General features: G+C 40.7%; 1 protein-coding gene across 2 annotated transcripts in view; it reads left to right on the top strand.

Annotated features, from left to right (window-relative positions):
• APBB1IP (amyloid beta precursor protein binding family B member 1 interacting protein) overlaps positions 1-16,479 on the top strand; it is an 880,024-nt gene that overhangs the window by 477,551 nt on the left and 385,994 nt on the right. The window lies entirely within an intron of this gene.

The following is a 16,479-nucleotide window of genomic DNA, read 5'->3' as shown; positions in this document are numbered from 1 at the left end:
GAGTACCCATTAGTACTGTTGTTTGGATCCCTAGAGCTGATTTTTTTTATCTGAAGCAAACACGGATCATGTGTGTACGCCATGACATAAACCTTTATCGCAGATTGCAGTCTTGTTGGAACGGGATGGGCGCACAAAGCGATACCCTCATAGTGGTGAAAGGCTATGCCTACACAAGGGGTTAAGTAACACGAGTGCAGTGGCATACCGTCTAGTTTTCAGTGAACAGGAAATGTTTAATCTGTGTCATTGGGGTGAGGCCTACAGGCTTACTCATCTTCTTAAAAGTTCAGCTGCTGTGTGCTTAACTCTTCCTTAGCCTACATAGGGTAGATTTTTCAGTGCTGCAAAGCACAGGAGTAGTGACTCTGTGTTAGTTGTATGTGTGCCTGTGAAGGGTACAATACAAGGATGGAGCTGTACTATCCAGTACATGTGTGGTTCGTACACATATGGGTATATGTATGTCTGAGAGGAATGCATTACATGAGAGATGTAGTGCTGTGCAGTGCATGTGCAGAGACAGCATGTGCTGGGTGCATGTGTGCTTGCGTGAAGTATAATACATAAAAGGTGAAGAACTTGGCCCTATTCCTTATGGTTGTTTCTGGTTCAGGGAAGACCTGGCTTGGCAGCTCGGGCTAGACTGTTCCCATGAGGCACAGGGTCAAGACTGATTTGCATATAGCTAGGTCTGAACGGAGGTGGCGAAGTGAGCAAATCAACAATGGTGGATTCAATCCAGATCTGTGACTGGGGTGAGTGTCTAAAAAGTTTCAGCGCTCCGTCCATCATCTCCTTGTGTTTGCTTCTATCCACACACCACCCCTAGTTAAGTAAGGAGGGTTGATGGTCAGAAAAGGGAGATTCCTGAAATTAAAAGCTCTGTCAAGATCATTAAGTCAACCTGCACAACAAGGCTTTTCCAGTTCTATGTATTTGTAGATTTATTCAAATAATAGTATCACTACAGAAGGCAAAAGGAATTCGAGTCAAAGGAATTAGCATATAACTAAAATAAAAAACTGTTAAATGCCATATGACTTTAAGAAATTAGACTTAAACAGTACCGCTGGTAAATTATTACATTAATAGTAAATAGGCCTAGTTACAGAATAGATCCGTGTATCCAGCCCTCTCTAAGCAACAAGCTAAAGGAGTCTAACAGGAAAGTCTAGGAAGATTGGCTCTTCCTAAGTAGCAAAACGTTTATAATGTTCTGGTCAAAGAAAACACACACATTTATAGCATGATTTTATGTAAATGGGCAGCATTCAAAATGTTACTTGCAAGACACCAAGCACACTATTAATTATGAAACAACACGTACTTCCACGTCATTTTTACTGGTGTTTAAATAATGAATTTGCTGCACAAAAGATATCGTACATTTAATGAATGCAAAATCATGAGAAAACAAAAAACCTCTTCTACACTTTCATAGACACAGGTTGAACTCTTAACCTTGGATTGTTGCAACACAAGTACATTCCTTCCCAAGGAAAATATAAATAAGTTACAATTGCAGTCAGGAACAGAGACCATGGTTGCAGCTGAATTTTAATCATTTTATGAAAACAAATAAAAACACATGAACATGGAGCTCATGTACAGCCAATAAACATGCACTTTTCTGCAGTGTGACACACACTCTTGTTAGTAAGGCCTAGATGTGCTAACTAAACCAAACTTACATTAGGCAACATTTCTCAATAAAATGTTCTACTTCTACACATCCATGCATGTCTTTATTTGAATAAAATGGTGAGACAAGAGAGAACTAAGCTAAAATGTGATTATAGCCACAGTAACTGTTTAGAGCATGTTGGACAACATGATTATTCGACTCGCTGTACCATGCAAAATGCTCACACAGCCATCAAACACTGCCCTACACAATGAGATCCCTTTAAATTCATTCTGAGAAGTTGGCAATCAAAGACCTGGGGCTGCCATCTAAATCTTTTTGCATACTGTGAGAATAAAGGGCCTTATTTAAAGTCTGATGGATAAGTTACTCCATCACAATGTAACTGATATCCCGTCCTCCTTATTGCAAGTGCCGTAGGATATAATCCACTGGTAATGAGGCGTAACAGATGTCGGTGACTTTTGTGAAGGAGTAACCTGTCCACCAAGCTCTAAATTAGGCCCAAAGTCTTTTGTAGGCATATATTGTGTCTTTCCTCTGGTGTAAGTTTGTTCCTCAAGAAACCGTCTCTTTCTTGGCACCAGCCTCCTACCTCTGCTTGTGGATACCCCATGGAAGTGGCTGTCTAATACACTGTCTCATCTTCCACCCTGACTGTAACCATCTTCAAAAGAAGCCTTCCTTTTCTTTGACAGATGCTTCCGGTCTATCTGGGAAGGTCCTATTAAAATCACTATCAAGTTATCTTCATAAACCCGTTTTATTTATCCCTATAAATTCTCCAGGTCCTAAATATTTGTAGTGCCTTGTGGGTCAGTTGAAAAGGATGGTGTGTAGTGGCTTGAGTGTGCTGGCATTCCCTTTCCTCAAGGTTAGAGCCATCCTGGCATTCTTTACATTGTCGTTTGGAGCAGCTGTAGCAAAGTGTGCCAGAGCAGATGATGTAGTCCAGGAGATTCTGCAGCCAGGAGACTGAAAAAAGACAGCTGTGGAACAATAGAGACTGTAGTTCACAAGAGGGAAGTGATGCTTAATCAAACTCCTTGACTTTCTGCTCCTACCAATCTCGATGGGAGAAGCATCCTGTAATGAATCAGTCAGCCCAGACAGGTAATGAGGGGAGTCAAAATGGCATCAACATTTAGAGATAGAACCTTAAAGAAGCCTAAAAAACTGAAAAGAATTCCCCATGTTCGAAAATAAAACAAATGCTAATGCCAAACTGAATACATAAAATAAGAAAAGCAGCTGAACAAAAATGCAATAAAATTCTGTGAGATGGTACCAGGCACATAGGATGATATATAATGATATTAAAAGGCTCACCTGCAGCATAGGCAGTAGATCCGTCAAGAGTCATAATAGGCACACAAAGCAAGACATTGAAACGTGTGAAAAGAGATCCGATAGGCGGATTCGTGAAAAATACCAACTCACAATGTATCACCTACACAAACAGCTCACCCAAACTTTGGCAAGGTTAGAGTGAAACAAAGACCCCCTTACTATTGTACAAGGCAAAGTCATTACCTCAAATTAGCCTCTGCCCTTTGCACACTTAGGAGGGACAAAGAAAGATACCCCCACCACTAGACAGGGCAGCGAGAGCTTAAAAATATACCACTCAATAACGTAAATTAGTACCTTAATTTGTGATTTTATTTTTAAGTTGTGGCCTGAAGCCTCTATGAACACCCACATCAGCTTTAACCCCCCTACAAATGTAGTGCTCTTCACAGAATCGATATATAGATGTCTCCGCAGTCATGAAGCTCAGAAAATAGGCCGGCGTTGCCTACTGTCAGAACCTGCCCTTCACTTTAAGATCACAAGATCCTTGTTGGGTTCTGCCATTGCCCCAGTTCTCACTCCTCCACATCTGACATTTATTATGTCCCAGCTGTTCTCATAGGCATTCTGCTGTGGGACACCCGCAGTGTCTAGCGGTCAAGCAGACGGGGTTACACAAGCCAAAAAACATGAAGACTTCTGTAGGGGAGTACTAAACCCACAAACAATCACTCTCTCCTCAGTTTATGAACTTTCACACAAGTTTATAAAAAAGCAACACACCCAATTACCACAGACTTTTAAAAAATAGGAATGGCTTTAACCCTGTCATATTAAAAAAAATGTACATATACATGAAAACAAGTAATTTGATGGAAATTGGAAGCACAATCTACCGTGCCTGGAGGTCTTTAAATGCTAGTAATTAAATTCATGTATTCTCAGGTACATAAAAAGTAGAGGGGCATTTACTGAAAGACTAATTGTACTTTCTTAAAATATCTCTTATTTTTTCATGTGTCTGTTGTTTAGGTACATGTGCTTTCATGAATATGTAATTTGAAATGTTTTTTATATGATAAGATTATAGGCATATATATTTTTCTAAACTACTGTGCTATTTGGTTGTGTTGCATTTTATAAACGTGTGAAAGTGCATTTATTGAGGACAGAGTAATTGTTTGTGGGTTTAATATTCGCCTAGTGGAGTCGTCAGGATTTTGATCGAAGATATGAGGTCATGCCAGGGCCTGCAGTGCATTGTCAGTTGAACAGCCACTGGGAGAGCGCAATGAGAATAGCATTGTTTTGCTTTCCTTCATCTGCTTGCAAAGCAATGTTGTGTGTGAAAAAATAAGCAATATTTCTACATATGTATACAACTAATCATTAGAAAATATTTGCTGACTGAAAAAGAGAAGCACCAGCCAAAGTGGGTGCCTGATCAGGCGAACGTACACAATATGGACGCTGGGAAATTAAGACCCAGAGATTCCAGAAAATTAAAGATTGGAACACGGACTACGATCAAGCAGCTAAAACCACAACCTCAAATGCTTCCCTAGGTTAATATGCATGTTCCCGATATTCAAAAACTACCCTGACTGCCTGAAATTCACACTTTATCCACAATCAGATGAAAAGGTGAGGTCCACTTCAGCCATATTTGCTAATATTTTTCACAAACCCAAGGTGTGTGGTTTTTCTACTGAAGTAAACACAAAAACGTTCAGCGGTTTTGTCCCATATTTTACAGATCTAGCCCGTAACATATCTGTTCCGCACCTGGCATGTATTTGTTCACATTTAAAACTTCCATATCATCTACAAATACCCCTGATGAGACCAGACCTGCATATGGTATCAGTTGATAGTCAGGGATGTATTTGCATCCCACCCAGCATTGCTCACAGCAGGAGGCTCAGTTGGGGTCTTCCTCCAGGTGGCCTTCAACCACGGTGGCACACAATTCAGTGAGTAGGCATCCCTGTTTTTGATTTTTGGCTCAGCTTTTTTGATTTTAACAGAGCCATGCTGCCAGAGTTACTAAAATCACACCCAGGCTTTGCAGGGAGACCGACAGCTAGAATCAGACTTATTTTCTGCAATCTGAGCTCGAATGCTTAGCAGAGGTCTCATAATGTGAATCATGTGGATATTTTCAAACATCTTCCTCCACGGCATAAAGTAATACCCAAAAATTGTAACAATAATGCAGTCTTGGTGTTTCCATTAAAGAGTTCAGGTGCAGTGCATGAATAGGGATGTGGAGTTGTATGAAATTTAGCTCATTTAAATGGGTCTATTTCACTTGCTGTCCTGTTATATTTGGATCATGTGACAGTGACATTGAGAGAAGTGAGTCACTGACACCAAATCCAGGGTGGGGCTTGTGTTGCTTCTCAGGCGCTTGGGGCGGAGCAGCGTGCCACACAGAACCGTTGCTAGGGGGGTGTTCCCACACAGGTGACCTATCAGAATCTGTTGCAGTATTAGGTTTTCTGTGCAGTACTCATTCCACAGTGGTGGAAGCCATTTACGCAAACTAGGTGGTCTGCCAGCTTAATAATGTTTATTATTATGAAGGATATTTTTTAGGCACTTGTTAACAAATGCTAAGCGCAGGCCATTGATTACCTCGTCAAAGGCTAAAAGAGGTGTTAGTTATTTTATTTTTCTAATATTGTGCCAAATGTGTTTCCTGTGTAATGGAGGCCGATTGAATAGTCCCCCAGCAAACCTGGGGTATTTCTTTCTACCCCCACCCACTGTGGCTAGTATGCGTTTGACTTGGCTTATTAAATTACTACGAGATGATTCTACTGGGGTTGTAGGGTCTGATCTCATCAATTACTGGGGGCGCATTGGACAGACCATACATGCTCTTTAATGTCACAGCCTCCACGTTAAGCCACTGGAAAGCTCTCCTTGCATATAAGACAGGGTCTCTTCTTTTCTGACTTACTCAAACTGCACGCCCGTTTGGTCTTACAACAGCAGCACGTTTATTCCATAGTAACAGCAGCCAATTGCTCTATGCTCCTCTAAGAAATTGTGAGAAAGAGGTGGAGCACTGTGATCTTCTGAGCATCAGCAGTTTAGCGTTTGATCAGTCAGGATCTCATCCTGGCGTGCATCTGTCGCCGAGACTCTGCATGCAAAATGTATTGCTATTGGCTGGAAAAATGATCGAGCTTAAGCAAACGAATCAGCTTGCAGGTGAGTGGCATTGCAGTCTGTGATGTATATTACTCCAAGAATTCGAAGCACAGGAGTAAACCGGTTAACCCAGTCGAGACCCGGGTAGAGTATGTAGCCAAAAAACAATGTCTCAACCGGTGATCATTAAGGACGGTAGATGCAAGGAGAGTATAAATACCTCAGAAAAGGGGAAGAAAGGGAGACCACAAGAGAGTTTGATAAAATGTAAATTCTTATTTGTAAGTAGTTGTATCAGCACTACAGTACAATTCATGCAAAGGTAACCAAAACACACAAGTGTGCACTGAACGTGCTGGTGATGGTGAATGACTCAGTGACACAGGAGTGAAAAAACAGGAAGGCAAAATACAAAAAATAATTGAGTGGTCAACGATACAAAGAGAATTATATACAAAGTAGGTTTTTGGTTTGGACTGCTCCGTAGACAACAACGCCAAGGTTTACGTCATCGTAAACCTTGGCATTGTTGTGATCTACCTAAACTCTATAAAACTTTCAAAATAAATAAATAAAATTAACTTGACAAGTTACATGTGTACATAGTTGAAATTTAAAGGGAGAAGAGGCAATAATGATTGCCCATTTTGGGTAGGTGACATAAAAAATTGTTGCACATGAAGCTTGATGATCTCTGTGCCCACACGTCAAACCATTGTTGTAGATTGTGAGTCTGTAAATAGCGTACAACTCTGCTGTTAGGTCTCATTGTGATCTATCTTAGGTATTTGAAAATTTTCAAATTCAGTTCCAACATGCACAGAGTAGTAAATCTGACTCACTGGAGCAAACTAATCAAGATCTGAGAAGTATTGTGCTAGCAGGCAATTTTTGAATCATCCATTCTGTTTTTTGGGGTAGACTCCAATATTCCTAACATGTAAATCCACAGGAGTAATTAGATTTTGTAGTCATCTTCTACTTATGAATTGACTTACTTTGCTGGATTTGCATTGAATGATGTCAACGGTGGTAAAGGCACAGGTTTTTATAGCACTGGACCTTGCAAGTGCAAACCATGAAATTATTTTGATGGGCAGTCTAGAGAGTTTGCTGCTTTACAACGTCTAAAGATACCTACCTGTTCATATGCTTGCAATTTGATTTGACTAATCAGTTAGTCATAATTCAAAGTGTAATGCCTAACATGTTCATGAATCAAAAAGTAAGAAATGACTTTGAACATAAAATACTGAAATAGGATTATAGGAAATAGGAGATTAACTGAAATGTGAAATGAATTTAGAAAAAGAATGGGTTAATACACAAATAATGGAAATGCAGATTTTTCACAGGTGTAAGTTAATCATTTAGGGCACAACAGTTCGAAGGAGGGGGACATGCAAAAAAAATACTGAATATAATTGACGATGAACTAAGTTTAGACTTCAAAGAGTAGTTATTGCTCTTCCATGGGCTTAAGAAAGTATGCAAAATTTCTAGAGAGTTGTCTAAATAAAACAGTATTGTAAAAACATGAGGGACATTGCAGTATGGATAATTGAGTAGGGGCTGAGAATGGGCATGTGGTGTGTCTAAGTGGTGAAGTTAAACATGGTGAGTGGGAGGGTGTGGACAAGTTGAGTATGCTGGGTCAGCATTGTTATGATGTGGCTGTTCACAAATGCCACATAGAAAATACAAATTATTCTCTCTCTTTCTGTGGGCTGTCAGCCACTGCCTAATAAATCTGCTGACCGCACATGCGCCACCCTTCACTTGCATCCTCCTCTTAAACCTCCCGTCCCATTCCACTGTTCACAGTTCCACTGCCTTCTTTTGGTACACTTCCATCCCTGAATACATTCATTTTGAGCTTTATTGTTTTTATTCTTTCACGAAAGCATTCAACATAAATACGTCTTTACTGGGTGTTCTCCCGACTGTAGTTGAAACATTAAGGAGTTCCTGTTCCAGTTTTGAGAGCATTTTAGAGGCTGCTCCCCCCCCCCCCCCCCCCCCCCCTTCCCCTTACTAAGCATCTCCTTAAGGTCGCTAGAGACGTTCTGGAGGACACTTTTACTTTAATTTGACAGGAGTGCGATGACACTACTATGGCCCCATAATTGTTTATTAATATTTATTTAGGTTGGCAAGGAAAAACTAGGTTCAGTATATTTCACTTTGCACCACTCTACTCTGCCTTGTGCCGAGTAGAGGAGTTCCTAGAGTGACCTTGAAACGTGCTCACCCCGAGCAATTTCTGAAATGCTTCCCACGTTTCATCTTTTGTTTCTGGACTTCCGGTAGTTCCAGCGGCCATCTTTCAGGGGAGGAGCGCCGTCCTTACGGGGCTGCAGCGCTGCTCCTGTCAACTTCAGAGCTAATTCCTTTGATAGCTGGGGAGCCCCCAGAACACAGCTGTGCCGAAGCGCACATTTGCTTAGTTCAAGCTGACAAACTCTGCTCCACTGCGCCTCGGGGCTGGATGTAAATGTGACGCGGCCTCTCGCTTTACACGGCCGTGGGATCGAGGCACCAAGTTGGTTTGTAATGAAATAGAGGACGAGGGGCCGCACTGACCTTGGCTGCCTTCCCTCCGGCCGACTTTAATATTGAGGGAATGTGATTCTGAGAGTGTTGTCAGCCGGGGGAACTCGTTGGTATAACAGGTCTGCTTGTGAGAAAATCACACATGGCGTTGGCAAAGGGCATTTACGGTGCCGGTGGCGATAGCTTATAATAACTAGGGACCTGCGATCTCTGAATAAAAGCTATAGTATAGGTGACTTGTGACGACGTCATGAAATGGCGTAGATTCTGAACTGTAAAAAGTTATTACAGTTGAAGTCTGAGCCAGTTGCCAAGGTGAAAGGCAGGTCACGGAGCATCATTACAGTTGCCGTTTAAACAATGGGATGAAAGAGAAAACTGCAGTTCATTCCTCTGATCTGTTTTTCTAAAACAAATGGTGAAGAGCAGAAAAGAGTTATTCAGGGTAACGTTTATTTTTTGCACAGGAAAATTAGAGCGTCTCTGCATTTTTGTACGCATTCTGAACAGACCTTTTTTTAATCTGAATTGCAATAAACTGATTCTAATATCTTTTTACAACAAATTACTAAATACTTTTGAAAGGTTTATTTGCACACTGGATTCTGCCTTTATTCTTCTTGTCTGCCAACTTGCTACCTCTTTCAGTGAGTCAGTCAAACATAAGTTTATTTTAGACCGTAGTCTTCAGAAAATTGGCAGGATAAAACGCATTATTCATAATTTTTTTAATTAATGCAGCAAAAAAAAGGCCAAGCTTTCGCATAAAAATTCACTAAATACCATTGTCCAACATCATGATAAAATATACAATGTTTTTCTAAAACTTCATTCAGACAGAAAAAATCACCCTAAGACACAAGTTACATCTAACAACCACATGCCCAGAAATAGATTAACTGCATGCCCCCTTTCCCTGATACCATATTTTTGCAAAACTGGCTTTAATAGAGACTTCTGTTGGGCTAAAACTCACAGACAATTCACTAACACATGTTTTAACTTCTTTCATGTGGTTTGCCAATGCCCAGTAATACATACCTACTGGGTCACCATTCTGAATACCCTATCCGCTGTGGCGGGGTCCTCCATCGAATCAAATCCATGCATTACAATTTTGTGTATTTTAGAGGATGTTGGGGGATCCAGGTGAGATAGAACTTTGATTGGCCTTGGCACGATCATAGCCAAGAGTGGCATAGCCAACCAATGGGCATCTTCCACTGCCCCTGCAGTGGAGGCATGGGCATGAGGCATTGACTGGTGTGACAAATTGGAGAAAACAACGTGCAAGGAGAGCGGTTGCCCCCAAAAGTACATTAAAATTTGGAGAAAATGGTGGGAATATCACGGACTGGGCAGGTAATGTCGAATTAAAGACCTCCTTGATCCAGAACGCCTCAGCCAGACTCATCCTCGACATCCCACGAACCAGCCACATCTCCGGACATCTGAGAGACCTTCACTGGCTCCCCGTCAACAAAAAATCACCTTCCGCCTCCTCACCCACGCACACAAAGCCCTACACGACCAAGGCCCGAGCTACCTCAACAGCCGAGTCAACTTCTACGCTCCCAAACGCCACCTCCGATCAGCCAACCACGCCCTCGCCGCCGTCCCCCGCATCCGAAGAGCGACTACAGGAGGAAGGTCCTTCTCCTACCTGGCCGCCAAGACCTGGAACTCCCTCCCGACCGACCTGCGCCTGACCCAAGACCACCTCTCCTTCAGGAAGAAGCTGAAGACCTGGCTGTTCGAGCAGTAGCGGCTGCCCCCCCCCCAGCGCCTTGAGACCCTATGGGTATGTAGCGGGCGTTATAAGTGTCATTGATTGATTGATTGATTGACATGCTGTGGGGCTTCCAAGACCAGTCGGAAATAGGAACGCAATGTTATACTGGATCAATGTATAATTGAATATGTACTGACAATAGCAATGTGTTTTGAAGGTATGTTATAGAAAATCAATAAAGTATTTCCCTACAAATAAAAAATTCCCCTTTCATATTAAGGCCAGATTTACAAATGTTATCCAAGTTTAACAAGGAGCGTTGGGCGTCAGAGACTACGACCAGGTTTACCCCACATCTAAATTTCAATAAGTATTGTCTTAATCGTACATTGGGTAAGTTTTTCAGATAAGGAAACGTCTACCCCTACATCCACAAACTCATCAGAAGGAATACTGATTTTTTATTACTTAAATAACTTAGATCTTCCTCCCAAGCCACCTGTTTGGTTATCGTTTTAAGCTCGGTTTTACTCACCCCTATCCGATCAATCTCATTTTCTAATGTTAGCTTCTTGCAGAGATCTAGGATTCTTCTTCTAGTGACTGATCTTGTCCAATTTAGTTCACTCATCACAATTTCTTTTTTACATAGTAATTAAATTTCGGGAAGCCTCTTGCTATCTATTTTTACCAAGAATCTTATTGTCGTTGCGAATGCTAAATAAGGCTGATTTCTATCCTGACCACCTGTACCATCGTAGAAGGTGGGAGAGAAAGCAATCTTTTTAAACACCTACCCTCTTCAAGGTCCCAATTTGATTTCCCACTAATACAGGCAAAATCTGCACCTTACTGGAACTGTGGGTGTATCCTTCCATGATAAGCTGCCAGTACGGGTCTTAAGGAGTGGCCTCCATATAGTTTGTCGAATTTCTTAAGCCACTCCACAGAAGAAAGTGCTTTTGCCTGCTGGGATTCACTGTGTTCTTTCCAAGACCGATTATTTGCAAACCACATCCCCAAATATATTTTACTTACTAACGGTCACTGACGGTCTCAATCTTGATTTTATTTAAAGACCAAACCGACTTTAACCTCTTCTTCCTAAAAGGAAGCACATTAACCTTCTCCCTATTTATGTTTAGTTTTTTCCCTCCTGCAGTAATCATGGAAAGCATTTAGCTTTCACTGAAGGCCAATTTCTGTTAAATCTAGGATTACTAGATTGTCGGCATATAAAAGGCAATTTACATGTTGACCATTCATTTTGGAGCTAAAAGTATTGGGATGATTTAGCGTTTTTGGCAAATCTGCCAAAAATTGAGAAAACAGTATGGGTGCCAAAACACACCCTTTTCTCAAGCCAATACTTATATTCGCCTCCAAAGTCACCCCTCTATATCTAGTTCCACCTGGGCCCAACTACCTGTGTGGAGCTCCTGTAAAATCAAAAGTAGACCCTCTGGTATTTCATATTTTTTTAAACTTTCCATAGCAAAACTTATCAACAGAGTCAAATGCAGAGTGGAAATCCACGAAACAACAATATAAACCTCCACATTGCTAATGCCCATAAACTGAGGAAATAATCTATTGTAGAGTGTCACCCTTTAAAACCACCTTGCTCTATGGGAATTACCGAGTTTACTTGAGCACAGTCTTTCAGTAACCCCAGGAGAATTTTTTAGAACACTTTACCACTCAAGTCTTGCAGGTTTATTTGTCTGTAGCTTTCAGGAAGGGAGTATTCAACTTTTTTTGTACATTGGTTAAATAACCACTCCTTTACAGCTATCTGTGAAGCACCCCTTCAGAAGAATTTTTTGGAAAAGTGGATAGAGCAGGCTAGTCCACCAGTCAATATAGGTTTTTATTATCACTGCCGGAAGAATGTCCGTCCCGGCTGCTCTTGTAAGTTTTAGGGACTCAATTGTTTTCTTAACTATTAAAGCTGAAAAACACACCAATATTTCCCATCAATATGAAAAAATCCTGGATCTTGGGTTATTGGGACATCTTTATATAAACTTCCTTCAGGTAGTCAACCCAGGCATCCTCTTCCACTGATAATGTAAGCTTCCCATCAGCCTTTCCTAGCCCATTTTGCACCAACTCCCAAAATGTGTTAACATTATTCAACTCAATTGTCTCAAGCATGACTTTCCAGTATTTTTCATTATGTGCCCGTTTTGCTTGCTACCAGTCTTTTATGTGATTTCCTTAAATCAGCGATTCAGTATTTATCCTTATTTTTTCTTGAGGACCTTATGTATCTTTCCAACTTCCTAAGTCTTCTTTGTAGAAGTCGATATTCACTTTCAACCCAGATGTCTCTCGATTGCCTCTCGATCATATTTTTACCCTAAATTGTAATAAAGTCTTTTAAGACGACTTTTAGGCATTCCACTACTTAATTGATTAGGTCCTCATACCACTTAATGCAATTTTGGGGTATTCCTTCTACTTCTATAATTATTAAATTGGAGATCCTTTAGTCAATGTAGCTACTTCTCAGATATACTTTTCCTTAGCCGTATTGGGCAATAAACCTTTACTGGGAGTATTTGCTTCTCCTTGGCATCAATGCCCAAACTAAGTATTGTAATCAAAGGGTAATGGTCGCTCCCTTCTATCTGCAATTTCTCAAACTTATTAATGTAACTTAAAGCCCATGATTGAACAAACGTATACTCTATTGGGCAGTTATGAATGCTGTGAACAAATGTTTTCCTTGCTGGAATATCAGGTGGAACACAACCATTTAGACTCACAAAACCATTTGAAAGAAAGTCTAACAAGGATACAGCTCTTGCTGTAGCGGCATTTGCTAGGAAACTACCAACATTTATATTAAAGATAAACAGTAAATCAGCATACTTTTGATCAATCCCAGTGGAGACCAATTTGTGATTAAAATCACCCATTAGGACAATCAAATAATGCGGATGCAATGAGCCTATTTTAACTACGTCCTTTTAAACATCTCCATATTTTCCTTTTTGTGATATGGATTCCTTGTGTGCAGGTAGATATTAATAACAATTATGCAATCCAGGGCCATTTTAACATTAGACAGTTTTACACCACAAGCTGAAACTCAAATGCTTCTGGTCTTGATTTCCGACACCCTTGAGGCGACTTTAATGGATATCAGCATTAACATACACCCTGATAGGTGCTCTAAGGGATTATTTGAAGCACTCTGGTACACTTTCAAGAAACCATCTTTCTGTGGTTGTTCCATGCACAGCTATGTTTCCTGTAAACACAAAATTGTATACTGGTCAAATATGATTTTGAAGGTTTGGTGCTTCTATACATTATTGAATCCATGCATATTCCAGGAATATAAAATAACGCTGTGCATAGCATCCCATAACTAGTCTATATTGCTCAAATTATCCCAAACCTTCTTAGCTTCCTCATCCCATCCTAAGCACGCATACCTATTTTGACCATATGAAAGAGCAAGACACCAAGGATTTAAGTAGTTTGCAAGAACGGCGGTGGTGTGACCATTTATTGTAAGGAATAAAATACCCTCAGCCATACATTTTAAGGCTATTGCAAGGCACTTCAGACTCCTATTGTCATATAAAGAAAACAAGGTATTTGGCCTGGTTCCTCTATATGGTTGCAGAACTCCTCAGTGACTTACAATATGGTTATAATGCACAGAAGGTGGTACTGTTTTAGTATAACAAGTGTTATACACACAATAATGTACATTACTCTAAATATGCAATATCTTGCAGCACAACCAGCCACTCTGGCATTTTCCTGTAAGCTGCAGGAGGTAAGGGCTTTGGAATTATACCCAGTTCTGCCTTTGAAGTAGGGAGAAGCTTCCAGAGGCAGACCTTTGAAGTGCACAGCTGCCCTGCCTTCTTGGCCCTGCCGCCAGGCGGGGTGCAAACCCCATTGTGTGGCGACCAGAGACAGCCTATTGAAGTATAAGTGTGGCTGGGCCCAGCTCCTCCCTCCCATCCTGCCAGTCATAGCCCATCCAGGCACAAATAAGCTCCCTATTGTGTGTGTCTATCTAGGAGGAATACACAAAGCCCAACTGTCATAGAAAGACCCAGTCATGTGACCCACAGACATGCTGCAGGCACCAAATGGCTAGGGTAGGAAAATGCTAACTTTCTAAAAGTTGTGTTTTCAAATTTGTAACTCAAAATCCGACTTCACCATAAGTTAGGATTTTTCATTACAATCCCAAAGACACCAATCATGAACTGATCACCCGTTCCCATTTGGAAATTACATTTATTAAATGTAATTAGGTAACTCCCATGCTATCCTATGGGAAAGGTAAGCCTTGCAGTACTGTCACTACCAGGATATGTAAACCTAAAAGTACATGTCCTACTTTTTAGGTACATTGCACCTTGCCCTCTGGGCTGCCCCCGCCCCACTTAAGGGGTAATGTATATGTATTAAAAAAAAAGATTGGGCATGGCAAAAGGTTCACTTTGCCAGGTTGAAATGGCAGTTTATAACTCCACACACGCAAGCAGCAATGGCAGGACTTAAACATGTTTAAAGTGCTAGTAAAATGATGGGCACAATTAATGCTGCAGGCCCACTAGTAGCATTTAGTTTACAGGGGCTGGGCACAAGTAGTGCTCCCTTTCTAAGGACTTACAACTCAAATAAATATTTTAATTGGGTATAAGCCAATCCTACCATCTTTTAAGGAAAGAGCACTTTAGCACTGATTAGCAGTGGTAAACTGCGCAGAGTTCTAAGGCCAGCAAAAACGAAGTTAGCAAAACACTAGCTCTGAAGGCAAAATGTTAGGGGGAAAACCACACCAAGGATGTCAGGTCTAACACACAGTAATAGAAAAAGATAGGCAAATGGCTACTAGCAGCTACTCAAACATTCGAAAGTCGGTAACCCGTAGGAACTGTCTCAGTTCCTCCTTCTGACTAGGGTGATAATCCCAATTCAGGTGAAAATGTTGAGTCCCACTCAGGATGACGAGTGCACAAAATTCTCACTTTCTCCCTGCACTTATTTCACCAGGTAGCGCCTGGATAAATTTGTGCATGTAAATAATGAAATATATTTCTACTTTTACCTCAGTGATGACACAAAAACTACAATGCGAACTAGACTTGATTTATAAACATGACAAAAGTCACGCATGGTAAGAAAAATGTTTTTTAAAACATATGAAGGCCAATACCTAACCACAACCACAGACAGTAAAAGCAACCACCCTCACATAAAGCGGCAAAAATCCCAGCTGCATAGGAAGGCCCTGATTCACAAAAGGATACTTTTCAGTGATATAATTGACTACTTCATGCAAAAAACCTGCCTTCTGCAGAGAGGGGAAAGGTGTACGATGTACTTGCCTAGCGTTGTCCAGTGGGTTGCCTATGTACGCCCTACCTGCCTATCTTCCACGTGCAAAACATGTAACCTGGCATAAGGAAGTGGTGAAGGGCAGGCAATATAAACGAAGAAAACACCGACATCAGCACAAAGCGTACAAAAATGTTGACCCGGGTCACACAACTGAAACATTTGTTTTTTGTAAATTGCATCAATTTCAGGCAGTCCGAAATCCGCAAACTACTGGGAAAATGGTTCCAATATGGCTTTCTGAAGGAAAGTGTTACCTGACCCAAGATTGTTTTTCCTTATTTACATATTTTATTCATGTAAGCATTCCTCAGGCACAATGTAGCCCGAGGCACGGATGCGCAGTAAAATAAAACTGGTAGCAATTTAAATGTGTGCTTGGAGGGCAAATAAGCTGATTAAAGTAGGCTATGTCCATGCAACAAAATGATTTTGAATGCATATGAAAACTTCAAGGGAAAGCATATAAAAAATTAAAAAATTACTATCAGAGAGTCATCGTAATAGAAGAATTCAGATGCATGCACATCATATAGAACGTAAATTGTATGTAAATAACGACACAAATGTATTAAAGATTTATCAAGCATTCCTCAATATCATTATCCTGTGATTTTTTTTATTACAGACAAATTAGTATTTTTAGCATGTCTCCTATTTGCATCCTTCTGTCCCGTGCATTTCACCCATCCATCAACAACACATGTGGCATGACATA

The sequence above is a fragment of the Lissotriton vulgaris genome, chromosome 10 (assembly GCF_964263255.1).
Source record: "Lissotriton vulgaris chromosome 10, aLisVul1.2, whole genome shotgun sequence".
NCBI lineage: Eukaryota > Metazoa > Chordata > Amphibia > Caudata > Salamandridae > Lissotriton > Lissotriton vulgaris.
This window is presented reverse-complemented; position numbering and strand designations above follow the sequence as displayed.